This window comes from Adiantum capillus-veneris, unplaced genomic scaffold (genome assembly GCF_014529385.1).
Source record: "Adiantum capillus-veneris isolate H3 unplaced genomic scaffold, ASM1452938v2 Hic_scaffold_725, whole genome shotgun sequence".
Lineage (NCBI taxonomy): Eukaryota > Viridiplantae > Streptophyta > Polypodiopsida > Polypodiales > Pteridaceae > Adiantum > Adiantum capillus-veneris.
In genome coordinates this window covers 25,957-41,153 of record NW_028221729.1, presented here as the reverse complement: position 1 = coordinate 41,153, position 15,197 = coordinate 25,957, and positions in this window count along the sequence as shown.

Below are 15,197 nucleotides of genomic sequence, written 5' to 3'. Positions count from 1 at the left end.
AAGGCCTATGTGCCTTGACCGATCGCGCAGGTCATGGGCGCCCGCCCACTGTTACCCTATACTTATAGTGAGTATACTGTATAGGGGGAGCTGCCACTCTTTGAGTCTCCCCACCCACATCGTGTGTGTCTCCTTCTCTCTCTCTCTCTCTCTCACTCTCCGTCTGTGGTGCTCCCCGATCCCCTTCAATTGGTATCAGAGCGTAGGTGCAGAGGGAGCGCGTGTGTGCATAGTCACGACGACAACGGAGAGCCAGTTTCATTCCCGAAATCGCGTCCGCGTGCGTGCGCACTTTCAAGAGTGCAAACAGGGTTTCGACTTCGGCATCGGCAAATTCAGCTTTTCGAGAGCGTTTTCAGCAGGTGTCCTGGGTGTCTTGGCGTCTTACCCCCCTTTCGAAGCCATTCGAGCCATCAGAAACCTCATTCGAGCTACGGTTGAGGAGCTGCATTTTTCAGCCCTCTTTTGGCAGTTTATGCTGCGTTTTTGGGTTGAAACGGAGGTTTTTGGCATAGCTTTCACACTCGGACTTAGATACATGTGATCCAGGAGTCTACCTTGGGGTTTTGGCACGCTTCGGACGCGCTCGTCATATCAGAATTTTAAAATTCTGAACGCTGAATTTTCTGCAGCAGCAGTTGTTTATTGTGTGTCGAGGATTCCATACATGGTTTGCTCTCAGATGTGAGAGTGATATTTGCTGCAAGTTTCCTCATAGGTGGGAGGATACGATGTATGCCTTATGTGGTTTGATGCTCAGGGAGACTAATGGGATTGCATTTTGAGCTCGGCAATGTATGCCTCGAGCATGTTTTTTGGCAGTCACAGGTAGAGAAGATATTTGTGTACTAGATTTGCAGGTGTTTGCAATGATGTATGCAAAGTGTGGGGATTGGTGCATGCATTTGGAGTGCGGTTTGATGCGCTTTGGTTGTTCATGGTTTTGAGCGTGCAGTCAGTTTGGTTACTGGTTTTGTGGCCGTTTTACTGACGAAACTCTGGCGAAATTTTCCCAGGAGTTTTATGCGCATCATTTATGCGATCTAGGTAGAGATTGCGGGTTGCACTCAGCATTTGCGTGCGGTGTTCTCTGCAGGTGGGAGATTTGTGCGTGTGTATGCATCGATACCGCACAATGTGGGCTTGGTGATTAGCTCACAGATATATGCTTTATGACGGCGTGTGTGCAGGTGATCTTCAGACCGAACAAGTCATAACTTCTTGGAGAAGTTTTGGGCTGATTCTTTATGCACTACGGTTGGTAGTGTGGGGCTGAATTACGGACTGTTTTTGGCCATGCAAGAGGGCTGAGAATTTTGTAATTTTGGGCTGAATTTCAGGGCTGATTCGGTGAAGATTATGCACAAGGTTATGGTCGTCATGAATGCGTCTTGTAAGTAGTGCGTTTGATTGCAGTGTGATACTAGAGCAGGCGAGGCTTGTATTGACATTGCGGGAGCTCTATTTTGGAGTGTGTCTAACAGGTTTTACATTGTGTTTCTGGCCATATTTGTAGACAGTTTCCAGGTGTTGTTGGTGAGGTGATTTTGCTTTCTAGTTTGCTACATTGTGCTCATGGCAGAGACAGGTGATCGCTCAGATTATGATCTCTCCGAAATGCGCATGTTTGATGGGTCAGACTTTGCAGCATGGAGAGAGTGTATGCTTGACGCATTGACACAACGAGGGTTGCATGGACCATTGAGTGGTGATGCAGGTAGACCTTCATGCTTGTCTGACGATCAGTGGCAGGAGCTAGAGGAGATGGCACTATCTACACTCTCTTTGCACCTTGCGGAATCTGTATATGCTCTTGCTATGTATGAGACTACTTCGAGAGCACTTTGGCGCAAATTACATGATATGTATGTTAGATCTGAGTCATCAAGGACTCGTGTGAGACATGTACATTCACGAGTACGCCGACAGGTGACATGTTGGTATTGCGGTCATTCTGGACACGTTAGACGGCGCTGTTTTCGTCGTATGCGACATCGTAGGAGACATGGCAGTCTCAGAGATGTATGTAGTGATGCCATGGACTCAGTTGCTTTGACAGTTGAGGCAGATGTAGTGTCGGAGTATACTAGTGACGGGGATGTCACTTTTACCTCGAGCTATGCACGAGATGCTATACATGTGGATAGTGCACTCCCTTCGCAGTGGTTGCTAGATGTAGATGCTATGTTTCATGTCACATCGCATCGTGAATGGTTTTGTAGCTATTCTAGTGGGATGCTTGGCAGTGTACCTTTGACTGATGGATCGGTGCATGCGATAGCAGGTGCAGGAGATGTGAGACTGTCATTACCGAGTGGTGCATCTTACTTGTTACGACATGTGCGCTATGTACTAGATTTGACAGTGAGTTTGATCTCGATTGGTCAGCTTAGAGATTGTGGATGTCAGATTTCGCTACGAGAGCGAGATTCTGTGATGCATTTAGGTTCGCTAGTGATTGCGAGAGGTGCCAGGAGTGGTACAGGTTACTCATTGCATGTGGATCACGGGAGAGACGGTGTTGTCTTTGTGATCATGCAGCCAGGTAGACAGCGAGAGAGCAGGCGAGTCTCTTTTGCTTGTGGGTTGCAGGATTCTTTGCATGGAGTGCAGAGCAGTGACCTTTTTGTGCAGGTTGCGTCTACGGATGCACAAGTAGAGCGAGACAGCTCTAGTGAGTCACAACAGGATGAGTCATCAGAGGTGATGACAGAGATGACTCACATGGATGTTGAGATGTCGGCTATTGTGGAGTCATTTCTTGATATGCTTATGCCAGAGCTTGATGCAAATTCAGGATAGATGGATACTCTTGGTACACATGTGATATGTGGTGGGCACAAGGAGTCACTCCAGAGCTCAGAGTCAGAGTGCCATGGTCTCTATGATAGGGGACAGGATTGCCATGAGTTGAGTTCTGAGTTGGAGGTGGCAGAGGTTGCCAGGGTTGCATCAACGTTCGGTGTCCTCATGTACGAGATGCTGATCTCGAGGCCCGACATAGCAGCTGCAGTAGGAGCATTTGCAGCAGGGTTGATTAGTTGTTCGATGATTGATCTCGACATAGAGCATAGGGGTGGTTTGCAGGTATTGGACGGATACTTGCAGGAGTGCATGAGCTCTTGTAGACTCTTTGTAGAGCTTGGAGCTAGCTCTGTGTGGCTTCCGTAGCGGGATGTTTGTCTATCAGTAGAGCCGGATGCACTAGCTCATCGAGAGTCAGTGGGCATAGGTTGAGAGAATATTTCACCTTCTATTAGTTGTACACTAGTAGATCTTGCTTAAAGGCACATTGGCCTTTAAGTGGGAGGTTGTTGGGGTTAAGGCCTATGTGCCTTGACCGGTCGCCCAGGTCATGGGCGCCCGCCCACTGTTACCCTATACTTATAGTGAGTATACTGTATAGGCGGAGCTGCCACTCTTTGAGTCTCCCCACCCACATCGTGTGTGTCTCCTTCTCTCTCCGTCTGTGGTGCTCCCCGATCCCCTTCAATTTTATTAAAGATTTTGAAAAGTTTTAAGGTGTTGTACTTGATTTTGTACTTGAGTTTTAAGGTGGTGTAAATTTATTTTTTAAATGAATATTTTTTATTTTTTTCGAGATGGAATATGTCTATATAAGGGGGACCACCTCCTCATTTCACCATTTTCATCCTAGCATTGCAGAGAGACCTAGCATACCCAATCAGGCAAAGAGAAGACATGGCTGCTACTAGTGCTTTAGATGCATTCCTTACTGAGGTTGGGCATGCAAATCGCCCTGAGCTTCAAGCATTTTTCACAACCCAACCCGATTTGGAAACCACCTTGACCCTCCACTCTCAATCTGTTGAGCACATTACTTCATACATTTCCATGTGCATGGGGAGATTCATTGTTGAGTTACCAAACCGGCTAGGGCAATGGGTCCCTGAAGGCCTTCTCCACCACATCTACCAAGGGGACAGGCCATTTCATCAGCGGCTTGCACGCTTTGCCACCATAGCACAACCCGTCGGACAATATGTGCGGCTTGAATGTGATGATGTGCGAGCAATGCGTAAGGGAAGTATCGGAAACACTTTTTTCTCTATTCAGGCCATAATGATCTTCCTCCTTCACGAGTGCCCAGAAGGCCCTGACGTAGTGCTACCACACTTGCAGATCGGCGGGGTACTGGCTGATGTGAAGGACCTCAAGCCCGTGGCCATTGACTCATCCGCAGAGGAGAGGACGCTTGCCTTGACCTACCCTGTAGGGATTCAAGGCCTCTTGGAGGCCTCTCCATCTGTTGGTTCATCCTCAGGACCGCCAGAAGGAACTAGCACTCGGGATGCCATCCCTGAGGTAGAGATTACCCGCTTCTCCTCCATTGTGGTGGGTGGGGAGGAGTTTGTGTTTATGCACGATCTGGAGAAATCCTTTGAGCTTCGCATGGATGAGTGTTTCACCATCCTCGATGCCCATGGCAAGTTTGAGGTTGATACCACCACCTCCCATGACGATGATCTCCTACTGCCCATTGGGATTACTTTGGCGGACACAGTGGCGATCGCACAAGCCGAGGTGGAAGCCGTCGAGCAGGCCAAGGTCTCTGAGGAGGAGTTTGTGGCCGTGCAAGCCATGTGTTTGGCTAAACGTGCAAGAGTGGATTCACCACCACCTGTTGCAACACCTGTTTTGCTTGATCTAAAGGGGAAGTCAAGTGTGGATCTTTACTTGCACCCGGATGCCGATGAGGAGGATCGTAGACAAGAGGTATAGATGCTCACTTACATTTGATTGTTACAAATGATTTTGTTAATGTTATATCATAATTCTGTGCCATATCTCAGAAAACCTATGTTTTGCAGGATGTTCTGGAGGTTGACGCCTGGGCGCAACGGTCAGGGGGGAGGAGGAGGCCGTTCGGACCTCAAGCGGCACTTGCTCACTACCTCGGCACACTTCCCACTAGTTTCGTGGTGTTTGTCCATGTCGACTACTCTCCCAATGGTCACTACAATATATTTGCTCTCCGTTCACTCTCCAAGGCGTTGTGTTTAACAACACTTGCCCAAACGGCCAACCTTCTAGTGCTTGTAAAGAAAGATTTTGCAATATCCACTTTCGATGTTAACTTTCGCGGGCGCCTTATTGCCCATGTCGGCATGAACCAAGCTGTAGGGGTTAATGACACCCAAGAAATCACAACCACTTTACTTAACAGGGAGCCACCCCAAAAGGCCAAGCGCCAAAAAATTGTAATTCGAAAGATCATAAAGCAAAAGCCGGATATCATGTAAAGCATTGATTTCTTTAATGAAACTACTTTTTGCTGTCTATGACTCTTTCTTGCAAGGTTTTGAATTTCTTATATGTTGGGCTTCCATTGTGTATGAGAAGCACCATAATTTCTGCTATGACTACTAAAGGGTTTGGCAGGCATTAAAATTAATAAAATGCATACTTTGTTATATCTAGGCTTCCAAAGTTATGGATGTGCCTAGTAAAGGGCCTGGAAGTCCCTAAAATATGCTGCCACAAGGGCGCGCATTGGGGCCTTCAATCAACAGATGAAGTGTGCAAATGCGTGCCCTTGTGGCAGATGATTTTGGACCCATCTATGAGCATACCCAGGTGCAAAACAGAGTGACAAGACATTAATACCCAGTTGCAAAACAGAAAGACATGCATACCCAGGTAACCTTAAGCCCATCTTGCCCCAGATACCTAAAGTTGTCTTAACAAACCACAAGAGTAAACTATGTGGAAATATCTAGCCCATTTTGGAGTATAGGACTGACATGGACTAAGGGGGGATGATTGCTAGAAGCATCTATGCTAATTGAAGCATTGAAGCAAACAAAACATACTTATTGCTTGTCAAAATTGTCTGGAAACCACTGGAAAGTGTTTGCAAAGCACTAGAAAAGGATGCCACAAGGGCGCGCATTGTGTCCATCCATAGGCCTCTGGAAGCCCCAAATGCGCGCCCTTGTGGCAGCCAGTTTGGGGGCATTCCAAGACATTTTCAACACTTTGTAGATGCTTTTTCCATGCAATAGTGAGTCACATAGCATGGATACATTAGGAAGTGCATGCCCCACTTAGCCAAGGTGCTAAACGTAGGCAATTTTTCACAATAACAGGCTAATGGCTACATACATACAATAGAAGGTAGACAAAACTTGGACCAGTGCTACATCGCATGGTACAAAATTAAAACAATACAATGCGCAGTGGGGTATACAATAAAAAACCCTTATATTCAAATTCTTTCCAATACAATGCACAGAGTGGGGTATACAATCAAAAGACGCTTGTATTCAAATTCTTCCCAATCTTGGAGTTCCGTAAATACAAAAAGGTTTGATGCCTAATTACAAGCTACTCCTCATGGCGCAAACGGCGAGCAAGCTGCATATCCTTGGGCATAATGGTTACACGCTTTGCATGGATGGCACAGAGGTTAGAATCCTCGAATATGCTAGTTAAATATTGCTTTGTTGCCTCTTAGACTGCCTCTATGGCCACGGCGCCCATCCAAAACTGAGTGTTGTACAATTGCAAAACCTCCCTGCATAGCCTTGCAAAAGGGGCCCTCCGAATCAAGAGCTCGGTGCTCTTTTGATAGTGTCAAATCTCTGCAAAAGCACGATTGCGCTTTTGTATCTTCTGAGGTCGACGTGGAGGTGCATTTTTGGCACGAGTTGGGACAGCTTGCTTCCTCTTCTTGTAGACAATGCTCTTTCTCTTTTTTTTCTGCACAGGTACTTCCAACACCTCATAATATGATTCCACCCACTCTCCATCTGATTCGTGCTCTTCACTATTGAGCGGATGTGATGGTGTAGGTCCACTCTCTTTAGGAAGTGTCTTACCCCCAATAGACATGTGAGCCTGATAAGTTTGTATTTGGACGCCAACCCATGGGGCATCTTCATCTGTTTGCGTCTCTTCGGAGCCTTCTGACGGTTGCTTTTGGTGGTTTGTTTCTTTGCCTTGGTCGCTCTCATCCTCCCTGTTTCCATCAGAATCGTTGGAGTCCGATGAATAGACAACAAGGCGATGCTTCCTTCTCTCTTTTGCAGCTGTAGAGGACTGGCCATGCTGATTTGAAGCTCCAGCTTCTTCTATGTGGACTTCACCTTGAGCTTGTGAAGTTCTAGCTTCTGTTGCTGTACCTTTGAGTCGTTGGACATCTGGCCCCTCTGGATATGCAATCCTAGCCATTTGTTTTGTTCTTGCCATGGTAGCACCTAGCAGGGAAAATGACAAAATGAGCGCCTTCAACCTTTAAATAGGTTTTTTTGAGATTTGGGCCCTTTCACACTATGCGGCCAATTGAGTGAAACTCAAATAAACCAATTGAATTTAACAACTAAACCTGGATCATGCGGACGGCTGACGCGATGCCCAAACACTGCCTTTTCGATACTTAGTTGCACGCCAAGCTTCATGGCCCAGGGACGCTCGCGAGTGCTTCCACTTCTCGGATGTTGCAGTACGGGAGGCGTTGCGTAATTGCTTTGCTAACATCGACTCTCTTGCTTTCTCAATAGTACCAGTTCTCCCAAAGGTGTGCCTAAAAAACCAGTTAAACATCTCTTGGAGGTAGTTGGAGTGTGAACTACCACCACCATGCCGAGTATTCTTGAAGTAGACTCCTTTTGCTCTATAGTGGGACTTCTCCATGCCTTGTGTACTCCATATATCAAGCGAACCATAGCGGTCCATGAAGTATGCACCATGCGCATAGAGAATGTGCTAAAACAACCAAAAAGGAGATAATCCAATAGAAAAGTTGCATTTTCAAACATTGCATATGTATTAAGTCTGTTAAAACAAACCATGTAGTGTGTAATCTTGCTTTCAGACCATCCGTCCTTAGCGGCCTTTGTGAATTCATAAAGCACCTTCTTGAACTCCTCTCGCTGCTCAACGGTGGTGCTTGAAAGATTCATCAATTGCACAACCTTTTGAAAGGATGACCATACTAGCTTGCGTTGGTTAGCAACCTCCACATTGGGATCTTTGTCCGTCGTGCATGAAAACAAATCTTTCCACAACTCCCACCGCTTCTCACTTTCTAGATCGACACTTGCCTTGGATACCTGCATTGGAGACTTTGACATCTTCTTGAAAAATCGACGTGCCTTGGCTCCATTCATGGAAACCTTCTGTGCCACCTCATACGTCTTCTCCCTACAAGTCTCTGCTACAATGTTCACCCTTGATCAGTGACATCCAATCTCATTACGGAGCGTCTCCACCCCCTGCAAGGAGTCTTTTGACCGTTGAAGGGGCTTCATTGTGAACACATAATCAATGTGATGCTTTAGGATCCTATCAAATATTCGCATAAACGCATGCAATGTACAAAAGTAAACATTGTTGAGGGAGAAGGAAATTATGGGGTTCCACCCAGGATCTTTGCTATCCCTATTGGGCACCTACAGCATATCACATGAAAGAACCGAAGTTTGCCACTCCCTATTTATATGGTCATCATTATCTTCGTCCTGACCTTCCACTTGAGTTGCTCGACTTGTCTTGTGCCCTTTTGTACAGAATGGACAGGGAAGTAAAGAATTTGCACCTTGTTTGCATCCAAGCATGCACTTTATGGTCTTTAGATCACCACCTAAATGCCATTCAACATCAAACTCCCACGTCCTGGAACCATGAGCTTCTCACCGTTTATTTGAGCTTTAATGACCTCTGTGACCCATGGGATTCTACTGAAAATCCATGCAAGGACTTCATGTGTCTCTTTCGGAACTTCAATTGCACCAAGCCACCATATATCCTTCTCTGATTGCACACTAAAAGAGGGATTTGTCGCTTCACTCGAACTGCAAGATTGCTTGGCATAAGCTAGGGCTTCATTCATAAGCGTGATGCTCATTCTCTCCAACTTTCTCCCTTTAACAATTACACACTCATCCAAATTTAGCACGAACACAAGCTTGCCTTCAAGAACTGCCAACAACATAAAGCCTCAGAATGCATGTTATGACACATCATAGAGCATGTAGGCAACTCTAAACTAACCTGCATCACTCAAATTGTAGAAAACAGCCATGGACTGCTGCAATCGTATCAAGTCCACAAAGATATTGTTGAATTTGGTGTAAACAAACCCTTCGGTCCGCAACACACTGTTAGAAGCAACACCGCTTCCCTTCCCGCGGCCCTTCCTTCCTTGTGATTTGCTACGGAGCGGCTGAAGAGGCATCGTGTCTTCAATATACAAGTAGTCCCCTAATCGGTGAACAACATCTTCATTTGACACCTTCTTGGCAATCGCCACTCTGTGAGGAAGTGGGAATAGGTTTTCCGTGACTCGACTTCTTAATGCATCTTTTAACACTTGATATATTGCTTGATAGCCCTTCGTACTAATCCCAACAGCATCACAAATATCCTGAACATCTAGATCAGTGACAATATTAGAAAAATCACTAAGAACTCTCTGAGTGATTGCGTCTTTCAAGTGTTTTGCCTCTGGAGCATCAAGCATCCCAATAAAATCCTCTTTGTTGAAACAAGAACGAAGTAAAGTAGCCCTAGCTGATGCATTCTCACCGCCGCACGTTTCTTGGACGAAGTTCCTATTGCCCAAAACAACAATGATGAGCGGTATTAGACTTAAACAACATGAGGGATAGAACATGTTACCTCATAGCTGTCACCCTTCGTTTTCTTGCACCTCCACGTGGTGCAAGAGTCTGAATTTTGGACAACTCTCGTTTCCTTACCCTACCTCCCATGGCAGTACTCTTCATGTGTGAAAGAGTATCCTCAAGATTTTTAATCACATTTTCCTTGGTTGTGATGGTACTCTTTGCCTCCTCAAGCGCACTACTAGCTGTTTGCATTTGATCTTGAAGATTGTGGAAACTCCCATTGAGCAACTGCCAATGACGCAAGTAGATCTCGGACCACGCAATCTCGTGTTTGTTGAGTCTCTTGCAGTAGCCCAACAAACCTTGCTCTCCATTTCCAACGTATTGCAACAGTGATGGAATGTTTGTAAAAGACGGATAAACATTGAGAGAAGGATCCCTTGGATACAAGCATCCGTCTGTCCAGAGATCCACATTCTTCTCCCCTTGAGCGCGGCGTTCGTTGGCTGAAGGTAATGTACCCAAGCATGTTTTCTTTGTCGGAACATACTCTTGAGGTAGGCGTAGGAAAAGCCCTGGAGACCTACCGCGTGAAGAGCTTGCTGGGACATTGGTCACGTCGTCAAGAGGCATTGTAGGATGGAGAGATGGAGCTTAAAGGATGGAGAGATAGAGATTGTAGGATGGAGAGATGGAGCTTGAAGGATGGAGAGATGGGTGTGTAGGTGCAGCAGCAGGTGCAGGTGCAAGGGGGATGGGTGTAGGAGAGGAGCTTAGATTAGGCGGGAAAGTTTTCAATTTTGGGAGGAGTTTCCTAAAAGTTTTGGAGGGAGTCAAAAAATGTTGAATTATGAGTAATTTAACTTAAAAATATTTTTTTAATATGTATATATGTTGGGGGTACTTTTTAGGGGGGAAAAGAGTTTTTTTGAATGTTTTTGAAAAAAGTCATTTTTTTGACCTCTTTGACCCACGGATTTGCTTAGGTGGCATGGGAGAGTTAAGAGGCCACTTACAAGTTGGCCAAAAAGCTAGAGAGAGAAGACCCCCTACCCCCCTACTTTTCAAATGGTTTACCCCTTCCTTCCCTACTTTTTAAATGGTTACCCCCCCCTTCCCCCTACCTTTTTAGGGGTCAAAGGTGGAGGAGACCCTACCAAAATAGCCCCATTCAAAGCCTTTGTCCCCCTTAATCTTGGCAGGCTTCCTTGAAATTAGGGATTCTTACAAGGCCCATGGAGAGTCCATTTTTTCCCTAATGTATTCCCTAATTCCCACATGGACCCCTTCCACCTATGTAAGTCTCAACATGTGTCTATTCCTACCAACCTATAATTCACATGTGGTGGATAATCCTCACTCCCTCAACTTGTATATAAATCCCATTAGCTGCCCTCATTTGCAACAAGGTGTTCTTTCTCCATTCAAGTGCAATCTATTGTCATTGCTCTATTTCTATCTTGCACACTCTGATGTCTTAACATTAGCATATTAATTAATAGTGATATTAATCACATTTAAGTTAATCTCTAAGTTCTCACAAGGAGTGGATACATGTAGCTGCCAAGAGGCAGGTCAGGCGGAAGGAGTAATCACGGTCGGCAAAGGCGGCCTGCAGAGGGCAAGTACGGAGCAGGTGGGCGACTGTACCACATCACAGATAGGGGGACAATGGGGCGGCTCCATTAGTAGCTCGCATCCAACAAGAAACATATTAGACCGAGGAGAGAGCGCGATAGAGATGGTGTGTGTGTGTGTGTGTGTGTGTGTGTGTGAGAGAGAGAGAGAGAGAGAGAGAGAGAGAGAGAGAGAGAGAGAGAGAGAGAGAGAGAGAGAGAGAGAGGGAGAGAGAGAGAGAGAGAGAGAGAGAGAGAGAGAGAGAGAGAGAGAGAGAGATGTGCATTTAAGATCAACCCTGGAAGAGGTTGGGTGTGCCACATGACGGACGGACGAACTTACAACGTGAGGCTGGGTGTGGTGCTGCACGGTTTGAGGGGTGGTCACGAGCAGCTGCCAGTTCGACCATTATCGATAGAGTACTGAGTGTGTGTGTAGGCGTGCAGTGCTTTAGGAGATCATCACGTTATCGAATTAGCTAGGGGAGGCTGAGGGTGGCATAGGCGAGCAGTTAGGAAGCCAATCAGCTTGGAGCTTGAAGGTTGTTGGCGGCGAGGAGCTCGGCCCAAGGGGATCGAGCAATGTTGCACCGGTGGTGGGGCTGCTCCAAGAAGGCAGCAAGGCAAGCCCTAGGAGTGGTGTGGGTCAAAGGGCTGGTGGCAGTCGAGTAGTGTATGTGTGTGCACTACAACCTACAATTGGCCCTCCCTCATCACTGTATCACACGGGCATGGTCAAATGGGATCAATGGTGGAGGAGGAAAAGGCAGGGCGTCAATCATGGACCGATTTCAGGTTGCCCCGAATTTACCAGTTTGCCCGAATTTACAAATTTGCCCCGAATTTATTAATCGGCCCACATTTACAATATGACATACTCAAATTCCCTATATTTCAACGTACGCATGGGGGCGTAGTGGTTAGTGCACATGGCTCGTGGTGGGGAGGTCGGGGGTTCAAAACATGAGGTGCGGATCGACACAAATTTACAAGCCTACCCGAATTTACTTTTCTCCCCAAATTTACCAAACGCTCCGAATTTACCAAACGCCCCAAATCTGACGGCCAAGATCACCTCTACCGTCGATCCCATTTGAGCATGCCCATGTGAGATAGTGTGGAGGATGGTCAGCCTCTCCATGTGCTCTTGGTAGCCATTTGACCCAGATGCTGACGGTCATCAATGCCTGCTCTAGCTAAGTCCAACAACACCGCCTAATTAGTGTGCAGTCTTGCTTTCATACATGTTTTGTGTGTGTGTGTGTGTGTGTGTGTGTGTGTGTGTGTGTGCGCACGCGCGTGTGCACAGTGTGTATGCGCATGAAAGGAAGAGAGAGTTTATAAGAGTGTGGTGCAGTAGCTGGGGGTTCCATCCTTGATGGTTGATGAGGATGAAGCCATATGGGGAAAGAGCAAGAGAGCATTCAAAGAAAATTCAAGGAAAATAGTCAATAGGGAGAGGGGGTTGTTAAAACTAAGGATTCATCCAAAATTCAAGGAAAATAAGAGAGAGAGAGAGAGAGAGAGAGAGAGAGAGAGAGAGAGAGAGAGAGAGAGAGAGAGAGAAAGAGAAGAAGAAGAAGAAGAAGAGATAGATTTTGAACGTGGTGGGAGCAATCCGAAGAGACTTGAAAAATATATGTGACGAGTATTGAGCTTAAGACCTCATTCACACCCTTGATAAATAATATAATAACCAATCTACCATACTGATAGAAGGGTAATTTCATTTTTCTCTTCTTATCCTTACACATCTATATCTACATTGCACGTGTAGGTTGAGGAGCAAAGAGCAATGCCATTGTATGAGTTGCAACCATAGGTGTGCACACACACACATAGAGTCGATTTTGTGAACATAGAGCAACACCAAGAAAGCACCAATATCCGCTACACAAGCAAACATGGAGGGGAAGAGAATAAGTCTTTGGTTTGTGAGCTCACTTAAAGACTCTGCCAAGGAGAAGGATTTGTACCAAGGCAATAGGATACATGGTAATATTTGTGATAGTGGGTTGCTTCAAAAGAAGGCATACTTAGGCAAGACATTAGTCTGTATATATTTCAAGTGATGTGGACTTGACAGAGCCGGCGACGACATTGATTGTAGGATATGTCCAACATAGGATCAAGGTTAAGAAGCTCAGTAGATGCAAAGAGAGGACATCTCTCCAAAATCTAATCACGTACTATAGTTGCACCTTGAAGGCATGTGGCATTATACAAGATGCTGATATGGGCAAAAGAATTCATGACAATATTGTTGGTCAAGGATTGTTAAAAGAAAACATCGTGCTTGGCATTGCCTTGGTCGACATGTATGCCGAATGTGATGTACTTCATAAAGCACAAAAAGTTATTGAGGAGTTTCCTATCCGGGATGTTGTCTCTTGGTATGCACTGATTACATATGCCCAACTTGGGCAGGGCCAAGAAGCTCTCGGCTATTTTCAAGGGATGTGAAGCAAGGGTGTCTCTCCAGATGCAATCACATACGCTTGCGTCTTGAAGGCAACGGTCAAGATCAAGAAGCTCTGGGTTGTTTTTAGTAGATGTAGAGTGAGGACAATCATGTACAATTGCATTTTAAAGGCATGTGGCATTACACAAGACAAGATGTTGATGTGGGCAAAAGAATTCACAAAGAAGCAAGGGTGTCTCTCTAGATGCAATCACATACGCTTGCATCTTGAAGGCAAGGGTGTCTCTCTAGATGCAATCACATATGCTTGCATGTTGAAGGCGAGGATCAAGGTCAGGAAGCTCTAGGGTGTTTTCAATAGATGTAGAGTGAGGGCAATATCTCTGCAAATACAATAATGTACAATTGCACTTTAAAGGCATGTGGCATTACACAAGACAAGATGTTGATATGGGCAAAAGAATTCACAATGATATTGTTAGTCAATGGTTGTTGAAAGAAAAGGTCGGACTTGGCACTGCCTTGGGGGGAGAGAGAGAGAGAGAGAGAGAGAGAGAGAGAGAGAGAGAGAGAGAGAGAGAGAGAGAGAGAGAGAGAGAGAGAGAGAGAGAGAGAGAGAGAGAGAGAGAGAGAGAGAGAGAGAGAGAGAGAGGCCACCAAAGGTGGACGGCCATATTGGACACTAGCTTGCTCTTAGGACTCCAGAGTCACAACATAGTAGCAAACCGGTAGGTAAATTGTGACAACTAATTACCTACGAGCAACACATGGATGAGTCAAGGTTGAAGCACCTCATGGTAAATGCAAAAGCAGCACAATGGGATCGTTAAACTTGCACAACCAGGTGGAACAAGTTGTCTTGACGTCATTGATTATGGGATATGTCCAACACATGATCAGGGTGAAAAAGCTCAATAGATGCAGAGAGAGGGCATCTCTCCAAATGCAATCACCTACAGTTTCACCTTGAAGGCATGTGGCATTACACAAGATGTTGATATGGGCAAACAAATTCATGATGATATTGTTAGTCAAGGGTTGTTGAAAGAAAACATCGTGCTTGGCACTGCCTTAGTTGACATGTATGCCAAACGTGATTATGCTTGAGGAGCTTCCTGTCCGGGATGTCGTCTCTTGGAATGTACGGATTGCGGGATATGCCCAAATTTGATAGGGCCAAGAAGCTCTGGGTTGTATTCGGCAGATGCGAAGTGAGGGTTTCTTTCCAAATGCAGACATATACGCTTGCATCTTAAATGCAAGGGTCAAGTTCGGGAAGCTTTGGGCTATTTTCAACAGATGTACAGAGAGGACATCTCTCTAAATGCAATCACATACACTTGCACCGAAAAGCCATATGGCATCACACAAGATATTGATATGGGCGACATTGTTTCACTAAATGTAAGGCTTATGTAGTATAAATTGGCACGCCTAAGCACGAGCGAAGGCGGTGTTGATGCCAAGGGCCTTACCATTGCACCATTGGTAAGAGCGAGCGAGACCTGGCGTCAAATTATGGAGAGAGAGAGAGAGAGAGAGAGAGAGAGAGAGAGAGAGAGAGAGAGA